This window comes from Pseudochaenichthys georgianus, chromosome 10 (assembly GCF_902827115.2).
Source record: "Pseudochaenichthys georgianus chromosome 10, fPseGeo1.2, whole genome shotgun sequence".
In the NCBI taxonomy this organism is placed as follows: Eukaryota; Metazoa; Chordata; class Actinopteri; order Perciformes; family Channichthyidae; genus Pseudochaenichthys; species Pseudochaenichthys georgianus.
The window spans coordinates 32,697,023-32,711,279 of NC_047512.1; the positions used below are offsets into that span (position 1 = coordinate 32,697,023).

The 14,257-nt window shown below is 40.9% G+C and overlaps 1 protein-coding gene across 2 annotated transcripts in view; it reads left to right on the forward strand.

Moving 5' to 3' along the window:
- Positions 1–14,257, forward strand: part of nrg2b (neuregulin 2b) — an 89,335-nt gene that overhangs the window by 11,104 nt on the left and 63,974 nt on the right. The gene's annotated exons all lie outside the window — the stretch shown is intronic.

Sequence of the window (14,257 nt, forward strand, 5' to 3'; positions counted from 1 at the left end):
TGGTCCAGGATGTCATGTATAAAACATTTTTAAATATAAAAAAACAAGACAGGTGTGTCTATTGATGTGTTTTACTGCAATTACAAGACTAAGACAAAATGCACAGTGTTTTATCTCGTTTTTCATATTGTTCTGACTTTCAAAAATAAGCTGATCATTTTAATTAATCTTGTATGAAGCGGCGAAACTGCTGTTTTCACCACAGCTGTTTTCAGGAAATCACGGTGAGAAAAAAATGAATTGCATATAATGTGAATGTAGCTTTATTCCCCTTTTTGTGAACTTCATACAGGCATAATATTTGCTAAAAAGAAACAAGTGTCAACTATGGTCTCCTAATAACCGACTGGAAAGGACACAACACCATTTGAACATGAGGTAGTGTCTCTTTAGCGGCAGTAAATGAGCAGCCTGTCCAGGGAACGTTGGAATTGCTTATAATAAATCTTTTGTTGCTCTTGTCTTTTTGATGTGAAGCATCACAGGCCGAGCGGCTGATAGAAGAGCACGCAGTGATCAGTTCACTGAGGTTACAGCACTGAGGGCTTCTGGGAATTCATTTTCAATTATAAAAGCGGGTTCTTCTCACTGCCATTTAGTTCTGCCAACATGCAAAGTTGCCAAGTGCAGATTTATCCTTAAAGTATTGTCAGTGTAGCACGTTTATTCGTGTGGGTATGGAAATGCCAACGGGACATAAAAGCACAGCAGTTAAACCAAAGGCCGAGGTGCTGGTGAGACTTCATTTTGTTTCAAATCTCACATGTAATTAGGTATCATTTTGCATCATGAATGGAGACATCTGTCTTTCAATACAATAGAGAGAAAACTAGAAGTGCAACTTGAATACCTTCAGGTGAGCAGTTCTCAAAGGTTTCAGTCAAAGCAGGTTTAAATGTTTGGTTGCGCAATTCTTAAATGGGCCTTATTTTGCTTTTATGGGTTTTTGTATCTTTCCTGTGGCTGGTTATATAGGTTTTAGTGCATGTAAATGGTCTGCAAAGGCAAACATCCCCACTCCCCCCTCCTGCCTGAAACGCCTCAATCCAACTCTTTTGTGTACTTCTGTTACATTGACATCACTATGTAACACTCACACTTCAATGGGCTAGCGCTCCAACACAATGTATGTGATAGGCTAAGGGGTGGCATGTCTCTATGCGGTTGATCAATTACAATAGATCCAACCAGCTAACCAATCAGAGCAGACTGGGCTCTGGTTTCAGACAGAGGGTGAAAAGAGGTGCTGCAGCACAGCCAGTATGAGAAAAATAAAGAGCTTTTTGAACATTAGAGCACGGAGACATGTCCCAGTAGAGACAGGAAATACTGATATGAACCAGAAGATGTTCTCTTTAAGATGCAAAGTTGGCGCCCCTTAGTGAACATAAGTATGCAGAATTCTTAAAACAAAAAAATGTTTCCCAACAGAGCTTCTTCTTCAGGATTTCATGTTGGTTCCTTATGCTTCTATTCTTTTTCTCAAACACTGCGTATTCTTATAAACAATGTATGTACACATCATGAAGGAACAACCTCAATATATCAGCTATCATGATATTGTTAGGATCACTGTAATGATCGTGGAAAAGGTAGGGCCCATATGCAGACTACAAAAAACGGAAAAAGGTCTTGAAACAAAAGCGAGCTTTATTTAAAAGCTGATTAACAAAACATGGCATAACTTGAAACGGTAACAGAAAACAACAACATAAAAACTGACCGTGAGAAACATGGAGAAAGACCGGAGAGACAACCAAGAAGTGTGACATGAAGGGAGGACAAACAAACAATGAACCGACAGGGGAACACAGGAAGAGACTAAATACAGGGAGGGGTAATCAAGGAACAAGAAACAGCCGGGCAGGGGAGGCAGAAACACAAGGGCAACAGGTGAACACAATCCGACACACCAGGGAAACTAACGACAGGGAGGAAGACACAGGGAGACGGACCAGACAAGACACAAGGAGGAAAACATGAAACAGGGAGAACAGAACAGCAAAATAAACCTAGACATACAAAACTAAAAATGTGACATAACATAAAAATCGTGACAAATATATGAATACAGTTATACACTTCTTCTGAAGGTAACATACTAGCATGACTGACAACTTGAATTCAAGTACCAGGCAAGTTTCGTCATAGCATTGCTTAGGGTTTTTTCGTAAAACCTTGTTTTCATATGATTATGAAAAAAGCACTGAGCAAGACAAATGAGTTACTATTGCCAGAGGATTGTAATCTAACATAACCAAATAGTGGCATAATCAAATGAAATCTACTATAATGGACCTAAAGAAAACATGCCGTATGTTGGCAATGGAGCGGATTCAACAATCAAAAAACGAAAGACCAGAAAAAAGCACCAGTGAGTGCAGTGTGATGAAGAACAGTCTTGCAAGCCTTTAAGAAACAAATAATTGCTCGTCTAGAACAAATAATCTGATTGTCCATTTTGTGAAAAGTAAGGCAAAAATGACAGAAATGATTAATTAGGCTGTGGCTTAGGCTGTCTCCCAGGTAATAGTCTGTACTATATTTACATTTCTACCTTTTAAATCAAAGTTTTAGGGAAATTGCACACAAACACTTTTAAACAGAGGTTGTTGTTGTTGTTGTTGTTGTTGTTGTTGTTGTTGTTGTTGTTGTTGTTGTGAATACATCTTAGTCAAAAGCTGTGAAGCCTTACATCATATATCTCGGGAAAGAAATACTATTCGCAAAGTAACGTTTAAAATCTCAGAATGCATTCGTAATAGAGTCCAATGGGATATGAAACACAAGCAGTCAGACAAGTTGAAAACAATCAGCTATATCAACCACATTTGATACAATTTTGTTTGGCGGTAAAACTGAAAGTGATCGCAACAGTGAGTTTGCTAACTGCACAATTTGGGTTTGGCACGGTTTTGAGAGTTTTTCTTAAAAATGAAAGGTTGACATTTTCTTTCAACCTCTGATTGACGGACTGCTTCTTGCTTGGTTGGTCTTAGTGAATATAAATGATTCCATCAAAGTATATCTGTGACGTAAACAATGATTGCAGTGTATTGAAAATAGAATAAAATAATGTGTGGTGCTCCAAGTAAATTGATCTGGTAGTCTTTACTAAAGCGGAACCAACATAAATACCACTTGGTATTTATCTTTGATACAAATTTAGCTCACAACCAATAGGAAATGTGTGATCAAATTATTATAAAATACACACTCGCAAAAAATAATGCAGTCTTGATGATTGTCTTGTATTTTGCCTTTCTTTGACCGCAAAACCTTTTGTGTGATACATTCACTGTTAACGATTGATTGACCAGATTTGTCAACAGTTCTCTCATATTTAGGTATGTCGTATGCAGACATGTAGAGATGTGTGTCATCAGCGCATCACAAAGCCGACACAGTCGTTTCAAATAATTTAAGATATTTACAGTAAAAAAAGATGGAACAAATGGGACCCAGCACAGTACCCTGCGGTACACCACAACAATTACATCTTTGATTTGTCTTTCAAAGCTGCAGTAGGGCTTCGTATTCTCTCAAGGCCTCTTCAAGACCTCATCATTGGCCAGGGCAGTGGGATCTTTCTTCTGAAGAATCTTTAGCTCCTTGTGGAGGACGGATGTGATCAATGCTTCAATCCTCTTATCAGGAGAGTTGTGTCTTTTAGTCTGCTTTACAAGCCAGCAGTTAATGTTGTGTGTGAGGCAGGTGGGGGGGTTGATGGGTGAGATGAGAGGTGAGAAATGGTGGGGTGAGGGGTGGAGGATAAGAGAGGCGAGAGCGCGGGATGGATGAAAACAAGAAAGGAGGTGAGAGGGTAGGGGGGAGAGATGGATGAATGAGAGGTGAAAGGAGGGAAAGAATAGAAAGTGTTGTGGACAGGGGGGGCAGGAAGAGAGATGGAAAGAAAAAGATAAATGGAGGATAGGTGGGGCACCGAACGACTTGCACACGACTCCGAACCTTTAGAAAGAAAAAGAGGAGGAGGGAGAGACTGAGAGAATAGCTTTTCCCCACCGTTCTGCCCGCAAGCCCTTCATTAACTATTCATTACCAACTCTGCACATCCTTTCTTTCTATCTATCTATCCATCCATCTATCTATCTATCTATCTATCTATCTATCTATCTATCTATCTATCTACCCATCTATCTATCTATCTAAACATCCTCTATAGATATCCTTCTCCCTCTTCCTCTATACCACCCTCATTTCTCCCTATGTGTGTTGTTGTGTAGCCCCATTTCTGATGAATCTGAAGGGTGTGTTTATTTATACGTAAATAGATCTCACTGCAGCCAGTAGAACAATGCACAACACCAGCCATGAGAGACAAGGTCATGTCAGTGTGTGTGTGTGTGTGTGTGTGTGTGTGTGTGTGTGTGTGTGTGTGTGTGTGTGTGTGTGTGTGTGTGTGTGTGTGTGTGTGTGTGTGTGTGTTTGTGTGTGAGTGGGTGGGTATATACGTATGTTTGTGTAACTACAAAAAACAGAAAGGGGGGAAAGGGTATGATTTATTGACACTACCTCTTGCAAGCGCACACACACAACCACATCAAATGTTTATTTTTCTCAAATGAGAATGTGACAGGCACACATTTCCCAGAATTCTCTGTTCGCGACACAGTTACACACACAGAGGGTTGCCCTGGGTTTGGTATTGCTGCTGTGCAGGTTAGCTGGGTGAAACTGCATGAGGGCCTGTTGTGACTGCTACCATTCAACAACCAGTGCTCATCTCTCTCTTTCTTTCTTTCTTCCCTCCCTCCTTTCCTCTCACACACTCTCTTTCTCTTGCAGTCTCTCCTACTCTTTCTCAATCGTGTTTCCCCCTTTCTTACTGCCTTACATCCTCTCTATCTACTGCTCCCTCCCTGGTTTCCATGGTGACAGCTGTGCGCTGCAGAAATCACACTGATCGGAGAATGAGATAGAAGGAGCTTCTCTCTTTTATACATGAACACACACGCAGGCACTCACAAACACACACCTTTGAACACATACAAAACACATAAAGCATAGTGTGTTTTGCAGATTCCTCCATTATGACACGTATTGGGTTCTTCTCTATGCATTTATGAATGTAGTCTTTTCTAGCTGTCTCACATGACTGTGAGCTGACAGACACACACACACATACCCACACACACATACACGCGTTTAGCCCATGTGGGCATGCATGTTGCTGACCGTGCCTTCAGTGGTGCCATACCTGTCTGTGAACACACCTAATTGGCTTGGCTTCCATATCACTCTCTGTTATTGGATCATGCTTAGCAAGAAATCAGATCAATTTTGTTGATGCCTGCTTCGCTGGACACAGAGGGAGGGAGGGAGAGGGAGGCCTGGGGAAAGGAAGGGAGGGAGCATCAGGTGACCTTGAAAGACGGACCTCTTGATGGACGGCTGATGGGAGCGCTGGTCACGTGTGATTGGTTAGTGGAGCAGGCCGGTCTCAGGCTATTGGCCAGACAATGCTGTCCATTTGTGACAACCCTGAGGAATTCTCTCATCACCCGGTGATACAGAAGGCTTGGACCAGCAACTTACATTGCACACACACACATTCAATACACACATCCATCAGCAGACAATACAATGCTCACGTGCCCACCTGTGCATCACATGGAACACACATTCATGCAGTGCTGTGGAAATCTCTGTGTAAATTGCAGCTGCAGAATTAAACTTGTTAGGGCCTGCTCGGTGCCTGTGGTGTGTGGGATGTGTGAATCTCTAATTGTGTTGGTGCACATGTATTTCACATTCTCTCCCTCTCTCTTTGTGCATAACATAAATTGTTGTGCAGGCTTTGCTTTTTTTTTTAATTGTCTGCAGTGGTACGACTATTTTCTTATCAAACTGCACCTCAAATACATCATTTAAAGTCCATTTAAAGTCTATTTCTGTTTCATCCACAATATTTCTTCCGTGCTTGTTAGCAAGCAGTGCTGCCAAAAATAGGCTGTAGTTTTGACAGGGCCCACAGGATTTATAAGCGGACTTGGATGTTCTCCAGTCTATTCACTAATAATTGTACAGGTACGAAATAAAGTGGATGGTAAATAGGGTTTCACATTTGGATTTCACAGCCATTTAAAGGTCGACATCAGATAGTTACATAAAGTGCCATTTATTGTAGGAACATAGAGCAATGCGGAGTAGTAACAGTCTGCAGTCTTACCCCCTAATCCCACCAGGAGCGTCTGCGCTGCGGCGTTTTTAGCGATCGCGGCCACTCTAGTCAATGGGTGCTATTCCACCAGACCCGCTGCGCCGCGGCTCAAAGCGTCCCAGAAGCTCCTCGCCACAAGGAATTTCTAAAATATAGGATGAATCCTATTTTTGACACGGCGCAGAGCAGGCAGGAAGTGGAACGTTCATCCAACAACTGCGAGGCTGCACACACGACGCTCCGCTTCCGCAACGTTTTGAAACGCGCCTGGTGGGTTATGACGCAGGAGGAGGTCGCAGCGCGGTGCAGCCGCAGCACAGCGCAGATGCTTCCGGTGGGATCAGGGGGTTAGGGTATTTTCTCGATTTTTAGATGTTTTCTTAAATCACCTTTTAAATGTATTTCTTCTAACATGGCACCCCATGTGTTACATATCAAAATGCTCAGGACAATCTCTAGTATTGCTATATATGCAAATTACTCACCTTAGAGCACTGTTTGATGAGATAAGTAGCTCAAAAGCTTACAATTTGACATCTGATTTTCGGAAAATCTTCAAAACTATTTTGAAAACACAAATTTACTCATGTGATCGAATTGTTTTGGTGTTTTAGATTTGGTTACCAAAGTCTTAGGATCACAAAAGCAGTGAAATATTTGAATTACACTGTATATAAATGTGTTATTCATGTCTAAAATGAAAAAAATTCAATTCAAATTTTGAGTAAAACAGGTGTTTATCACTCTACTTTCACCACAGCAGGGACTGAGATACATTAGGACTGAATAATGACTTCATATTACATACCAAGGTTCATGTGATGTGTACAACAATTTATTATAAATATGTTTTTTTCAACCAACTATTTATATAAATATAATAAACTGGAAAATATAACTATTTACAAAATTGAACATCATAACTTTCAACCAACTATTCATTATAAATGTCAAGACAGTGTCAAGGTCTTTGTCTGTCTTCCAAGACAGTGGGTCTGGCTGCTGTGTAGGTGGGGGTGATGGTGCATGGGCTGCTGTGTAGGTGGGGGGTACAAGTGCTATACGAGACCTCCATGAGACCTCCTTGCTGGCTGGGTTGAAGGTGATGGCTGTGGTGGAGCCTTTGTGCTGAGGTGTATCTTGACCTGGTGGCAGCCGCAGATGCAGGTGGAGGCAGCTGTAGTGATGCTGGTCTGCTGGTCCTTGGTGGTGATGGCTCTGGTGAAGGCCCTTGAGCCACAGTATATCTTGACCTGGGGGCCGGCATAGATGGATGTTCTGGCTGCTGGATAAACGCCGCCACCTGTTGGCCACTAGGCCCAGACAGCTGTGAAACACCTCTGTAAAACAAATTAAAATGTAGGACAATAATTACAACTAATTTCATTGAAATAAAGTTCAAGTAAAATGTTGCTCAAGCACAAATAACAATGCACACATAAAAAGAAAGTTTGGGAGGTTGGAGAAGGAGTCTCTCTCGATCTCTCACTCACTCACACATACACACACACACACACACACACACACACACACACACACACACACACACACACACACACACACCAACACGTTCTCACTCCCATCCCGTCATATATTGACGGACGGTCAGGGCCCCTCCCCGTCGCTATATTACGTACAGGGTACCCCTTGCCCGTCAGGCTTCTACGGGCAGGGCGTCCCATAGACCTTCATTGCGGACACAGCGGACCCCTTGACCGTCAGGCTTCTACGGGCAGGGCGTCCCATAGACCTTCATAATGCCTATTTTAAGGTTCATTTGGCCATTAAAATGCGTTTTGATGTCATTTTATGCGAGTAATGAGTTTTTATTTCTGATTATTTGTGCAGTACATGTACATGATGTTTAGTTTGCTAGTTATGACGAAGATTACTTCATGAATGCTAAGGTTTTTTTGGTGGAAATGTGTGTTTTCACAGCAAAGTCACCCTCTGTACTTGGACTTATTGGGAGAATCTAAAGGCAAGAACATCCCAAATATTCATTTAGGTCTTTATTTTAGACCTTTAGTGTTGCCGTCTGTGAGGAAAATACATGGGGCTCAGAGCCTCGTATTTTTTAAATCTTTTTTTCCTTCTAATTTGTTATTCTTTTCAAAATAACACACTGTTATTTACTCACCAATAACACACAATTATCCTTGCTTTTATTTATTAGTTTAATTCCATAATCTCGGGCTTTTTTGGCGTTTGTCAGGAACTGAATTTCAAAATAAAAATAACCGGAAACAGACGTAGGCCTATAAGGGACATTTCGAGCATCATTGCAATTGTCAACATTTCTGAGTTTAGGATGGCCGAAGACACTACACTACCACATTGGATGTTGGAGTGGCAGTGCGCCAAGGTTACGCCGAGCGTCAAACAGCTGTTTGAAATGGAACGAAACCACGCCAGACTATCCAAAACTGGAATCGAACGCCCCCCCCCAGAACTACACACTACACTATTGTGTTTCGCAAAATGTTCTATGGGACGTCTCTACTGAACCAGGGCTCGACATTAAGGACTGCCCGATGGCCCGGGGCCATCTAGTATTTAGCTCGGGCAATGAAGCCTCACCTGCTGGTTGCCCAATCGGGCAATCTATTATGCCAGTATCATGCAGCTCGCGGATCCAGTAATGAGTGACCCGACAGTAAAACTAAACATATCTATAACTAGTTTAGGTAGTTTGAGAGGTAATTAAAATAGCTACGTGTGATATTCTAACCTGAAGTGTGTGTTTTGTTCCGCTCACCGCTGCAGGTGATTATGCAGAGCTGCGTATCGACTCGTCAGCAGCAGCTGATCTCTCTCTCCCGTCAGATTAGACTTCCCTCGCGTTTATGTCCATATCGATCAGATCTAGCTAGTTATAGCTAATGATAGGACTACCTGCTTATTAAAAGACACCTAAACAATAAGTGTCGCTATGCAACTGGGTGAGGCCGCAAAGTATAGCGCAGCATTATGCATTTGTTTACATGCCCACCGGAACCCGAGGCATTACCAACAGATCAACGCACAATCAACCCACACAGGACATCTCTTTCTCCACATTATGTGTTAGACATTATAATTGACTATTCTTGTCTGTCACATACTCTTCTTGTCTGTCACATAAGTGGCGCAACTGAAGCGGTATTGCGCTAAAGGGAAATTATTTTGACCGAAGAGATTTAGATTTGCCGGCTAACGGGAACTCTGACGTCCCATTTTGTGTGCTTCGCGGATGCGCTCGGCTCCTCTCGACTGCTGCTCGGGTCTGCTCGGTCAGCTTCCGGATGAGGAGGCATTCGTTCGACCAACTTACAGTAGATAACATTACAAACATTTTTAACAGGGGCCATAATAGTGTAAATATTAGGGATGCACGATATTGTTTTTTTGAAATCGATACCGATAACTTCCTGCTTCTCAAGACCGATACCGATAACAAAAACAAAAATTACGCCACTAATTATTTTAACGCGATTAACGCATGTGTATTTTTTTACCTTGGCCGCCCCGTAGTTTCAGAGCGCATCGAGTTTAAAATACCATCTACAAGCTGATGCTGACAGCCGCGCTCCTGCTGCCCGCTTGTGGCAGACCACACTTCCACGCTCACCGGCAGGCACCGACTGGCCATCTGGAGGACCGGGAGGGTGTGTGTATGTGTGGTCCGAGCGAGCGAGAGAGAGACCTTACGTGCATTGTTGTTGTTAGCATCTGGTGCTAGCTAGCTGCGCTAACGGATATAAGGAGCTGTTTAAATGAAAACAGAGGAGCGACATTTCGCCACAACTGCGCCGAGCACTTGACTTTATGCAGGAAGCCAGACAGCGGGACATTGTACGAAAAGTCAGCACACTCAGCAACATGATTGCAGCGTCCAGGCAGCTCCGGTTCGAGCATATGCCTTGAGTTGCACATAGCTCCAACGCGCGCGCAGACACACACACACACACACACACACACACACACACACACACACACACACACACACACTTTGTATTATATTATTGTCTTCGTACGCTTTTAACACACCATCCTAGCGATGGCGATGTTTCAGGTGACTGATCAGGTTCGAAGTATTAGGGAGCGCTGGATTTGTGAAGAACTCCCCTCTTCCTAAACCACTAATACCACAGTACTGGCAAAATGGGAGGAGCCGAGTGAAAAACCAGCGCCCCTCATCCCAATCCACCCACACCGCAGTATTTTTTTCTTTTTTTTTACCCAAAAAATATATTGTATATTATCGGGGCTATTAATACTGTTATCGGGTTTATCGGGATGACGTCATAATTCCTAATATCGGACCGATAATTATCGTGCATCCCTAGTAAATAATGTTTGTTTTGGCAGTTATAACTGAATGTAATGTTTTCTACTTTTTTACATCTGGGAAGGCATTTGCCTTCATCAGATGGAAAGTGTTTTGATTAACAACTTAAGTATTTCTTATAGCTATGCAGGGCATGCAAGCGAGCAAACACAAACAAGAACAAACAAACAAGTGAAATGAAGAATAAAATTGAACAATATAATATTGTGGTGGTTCATCTTATAATTCAGTCTAGAGAATGCACCAGACAGCATCTAAGACCTGCAAAAATCTAAATGTTCTAGGGGGAGGCCCCCCAAACCCTTCGTGCGTCATTTCGTCCGCACGCATTTTTCAGGGCAATCTCTATTGGGCTCAGGGCCATCTGTAAATTAGCTTAGATGGCCCACAGGGCCATCTCCCAAAATCCTTAATGTCATGCAGTGTGAACGTTTTCGTTTTTCCCACAATTAGAAGGTGCCAGTATTAAACACATTGGTGTTATCAAATGTAAAACATATAATTAATAAATGGGTGAAAATCGCTGTCCATAATGCGCAGCATCAATATATAGCATTAATATATACCCACATGACAGCTCATTGATACTTTGTAATTCTACTCCACTACAATTCAGAGGTTAACCTGGTATTTTTACTCCACTACATTTATTTGAGTTACTTTGCAGATTCTGATTAATGATGTGAAATATAAACAACCCTTAAATCAGACTTTAGTTACACCTGAGTAAAATTCAGGGAAGGTGATTGTCAAGTGCCAACAATCAGGAGAGATATTTGATAGTTGCTGCTTGAGAAGACTAAACATGTATCTGCAATTGACATTAATGGAAACGAGTAATACAGTATATTAATTACTCGTTATTCTCTACTAATAGTTAATTAAAGACTGTATATTATGGCTATTTTGCACATCCCTTTCAAGATTTCAAGATTTTAAAGGTGTATTGACATATCATTTACACAACTTACGGTGTAGTTATGAAATGAATGAAAAACTTGGGTCACAGGTCCCTCAACAGTGCAGTACAAGACATCTATCAATATGTGTGTACCTCCACCATTAAACTGTCATATTCTGCACATTTCTTATTCTATCTACATACATAAGAGTATAATCCATATGTATAATATCAGTTAAAATAAGTGCTTCAACATAGTTAACATTGCAGGAAAGCAATATATTAGACGTTAAGTACTTTGTCAGGCTCAATATTTATCTGTAGATAGATACCCCCAAAGTTTTTTTCTTATTTAAAAGAAGACCTTAATCTAAAGTGTTATTTAATGTTTAAATAAAGGTTAATTCGTTTTTCTGTTTTGCACCTCCTCCTATTAATATCTTTGTACATCCTGCACTAAACTGTTTTATTGTAGAGATCACTTATAGTATCTTCTTGATTTTTTATATTCTATATTTCTATCACAGACCTTCTACTTTCCCCCTATGAAAGTATTGTACTCTTAATATTTTTTTAATCAAATATAACACAATAATTCAATAATGTGCTTTAACCACTAGGCGGTGCAGACAAGGTACACACAGCCATAATAACTTTGTATTATTAGTGTGTATGTACAACATCTGAAGATGTGTAGTTTTATTCATGCCTTCACATAATTTTACAGCATATTGCTATACTATTTCAGACTCAGTATTTACATTCTTACATTCAAAATTCAATCCAATTCAAATCAGTAATATCTTTAAAAACTACAAGTCCTGTCATACAGTATCAGCTGTGCACCGTTATGGTGTAAATATAACCTATCTCTGAATTATATCAAATGTAAAAGTCAGCCGAATTAGTGTTGATACTCCAAGGAGACGTATTGTGTGAAGAGAAATTGAAGATGTTTTTTAATTGTTGATATATTTATGATCCACGTCAAGTATTCAGTTTCGGCGGCATTTCTTCAGTTTTTCCAAAGGTCTTAAAGCTCTATAAATAAAGAACTACGGCAGATCTGTAATATTTAATGCAGCCGAACCGTGTATTACAATGCCGTTATGTGATGACATTCAAAGAGAAAAGCAAGAGCACTCGGAATTAAGTATTATTTTATTCTTTTAAATAATATAAACACCAAATCCCAGCATGCATTGCGGCAAAAACATCCAATCAGCGTAGCTGAGGATCTTGGGTAATCGCTCGAAATGCCTACGTCTGTTTCCGGTTATTTTTATTTTGAAATTCAGTTCCTGACGAACGCCAAAAAAGCCAGAGATTATGGAATTAAACTAATAAATAAAAGCAAGGATAATTGTGTGTTATTGGTGAGTAAATAACAGTGTGTTATTTTGAAAAGAATAACAAATTAGAAGGAAAAAAAGATTTTAAAAATACGAGGCTCTGAGCCCCATGTATTTTCCTCACAGACGGCAACACTAAAGGTCTAAAATAAAGACCTAAATGAATATTTGGGATGTTCTTGCCTTTAGATTCTCCCAATAAGTCCAAGTACAGAGGGTGACTTTGCTGTGAAAACACACATTTCCACCAAAAAAACGTTAGCATTCATGAAGTAATCTTCGTCATAACTAGCAAACTAAACATCATGTACATGTACTGTACAAATAATCAGAAATAAAAACTCATTACTCGCATAAAATGACATCAAAACGCATTTTAATGGCCACATGAACCTTAAAATAGGCATTTTCCACCGAGAATAACACGAAGGTCGGCCATCGTTGTTGATCACGTGGTCTATGAAGGTCTATGGGACGCCCTGCCCGTAGAAGCCTGACGGTCAAGGGGTCCGCTGTCCGCAATGCAGGTCTATGGGACGCCCTGCCCATAGAAGCCTGACGGGCAAGGGGTACCCTGTACGTAATATAGCGACGGGGAGGGGCCCTGACCGTCCGTCAATATGTGACGGGATGGGAGTGAGAACGTGTTGCACACACACACACTTCCAGTTACTTTACATTCAGTATAAAATCACAGACACACATATAGGCTACATCTGATTACAAAGTCTCATCTGTACAGGACGGTAAAATAATAACAGGCACACATATAAATAAATCTATGACAAAGTCTCATAAAATAATCGATGGCAAAAACATGTCACTGTAAATGTCTCCGTTGTGGGACGAATAAATGATTAATTTAATCATCTACACATGTAATCTCACTTTTACACACCAAAATAACGTTAACACAGAGTAAAACGTTTGCTAATGGAGAGTCTATTTTGTCCCAATAAAAAGTGCATGACTCTCGATAAAAAATATATATCAATAAACCTATTGTTCATTTTCGCGGTATTCCCCACACATTGCCAGTACACTATTACTGTAATATTTACACCTACCCATGTCCAAATGGATCCTTGTTGTTGTCTTTGTATTCTTCTTCTTCAGAAGAGTTGAAAACTTCAGGTTCTGAGGCTCTATCTTCACTGCTGCTAGCGAAAAAAAATTCTAGCGAAGTCGGCAACTGTAAAGTTTTTTTTAGCCATTTTCTCTCTCTCTCTCTCTCTCTCTCTCTCTCTCTCACCACAGACGTAAACTGATGGGAGACACGTGGTTTATGTTTTGTTTACTTGGTGGGTAGGTCCTTAGTGATTTCTCGATGTCCATTGGTCATTTCAGACCATGATGGCTGCCGGCCGAGATTTCCTTGACGGACACACGAATCCACCAATCCCACACAGTGTAAAGTCAAGCTGCTTTGAGCGGCCATATTGGCTGCTGTGCCCTGATTACAGTCTCACAGGAGATACCGCTGGAAAGCTACC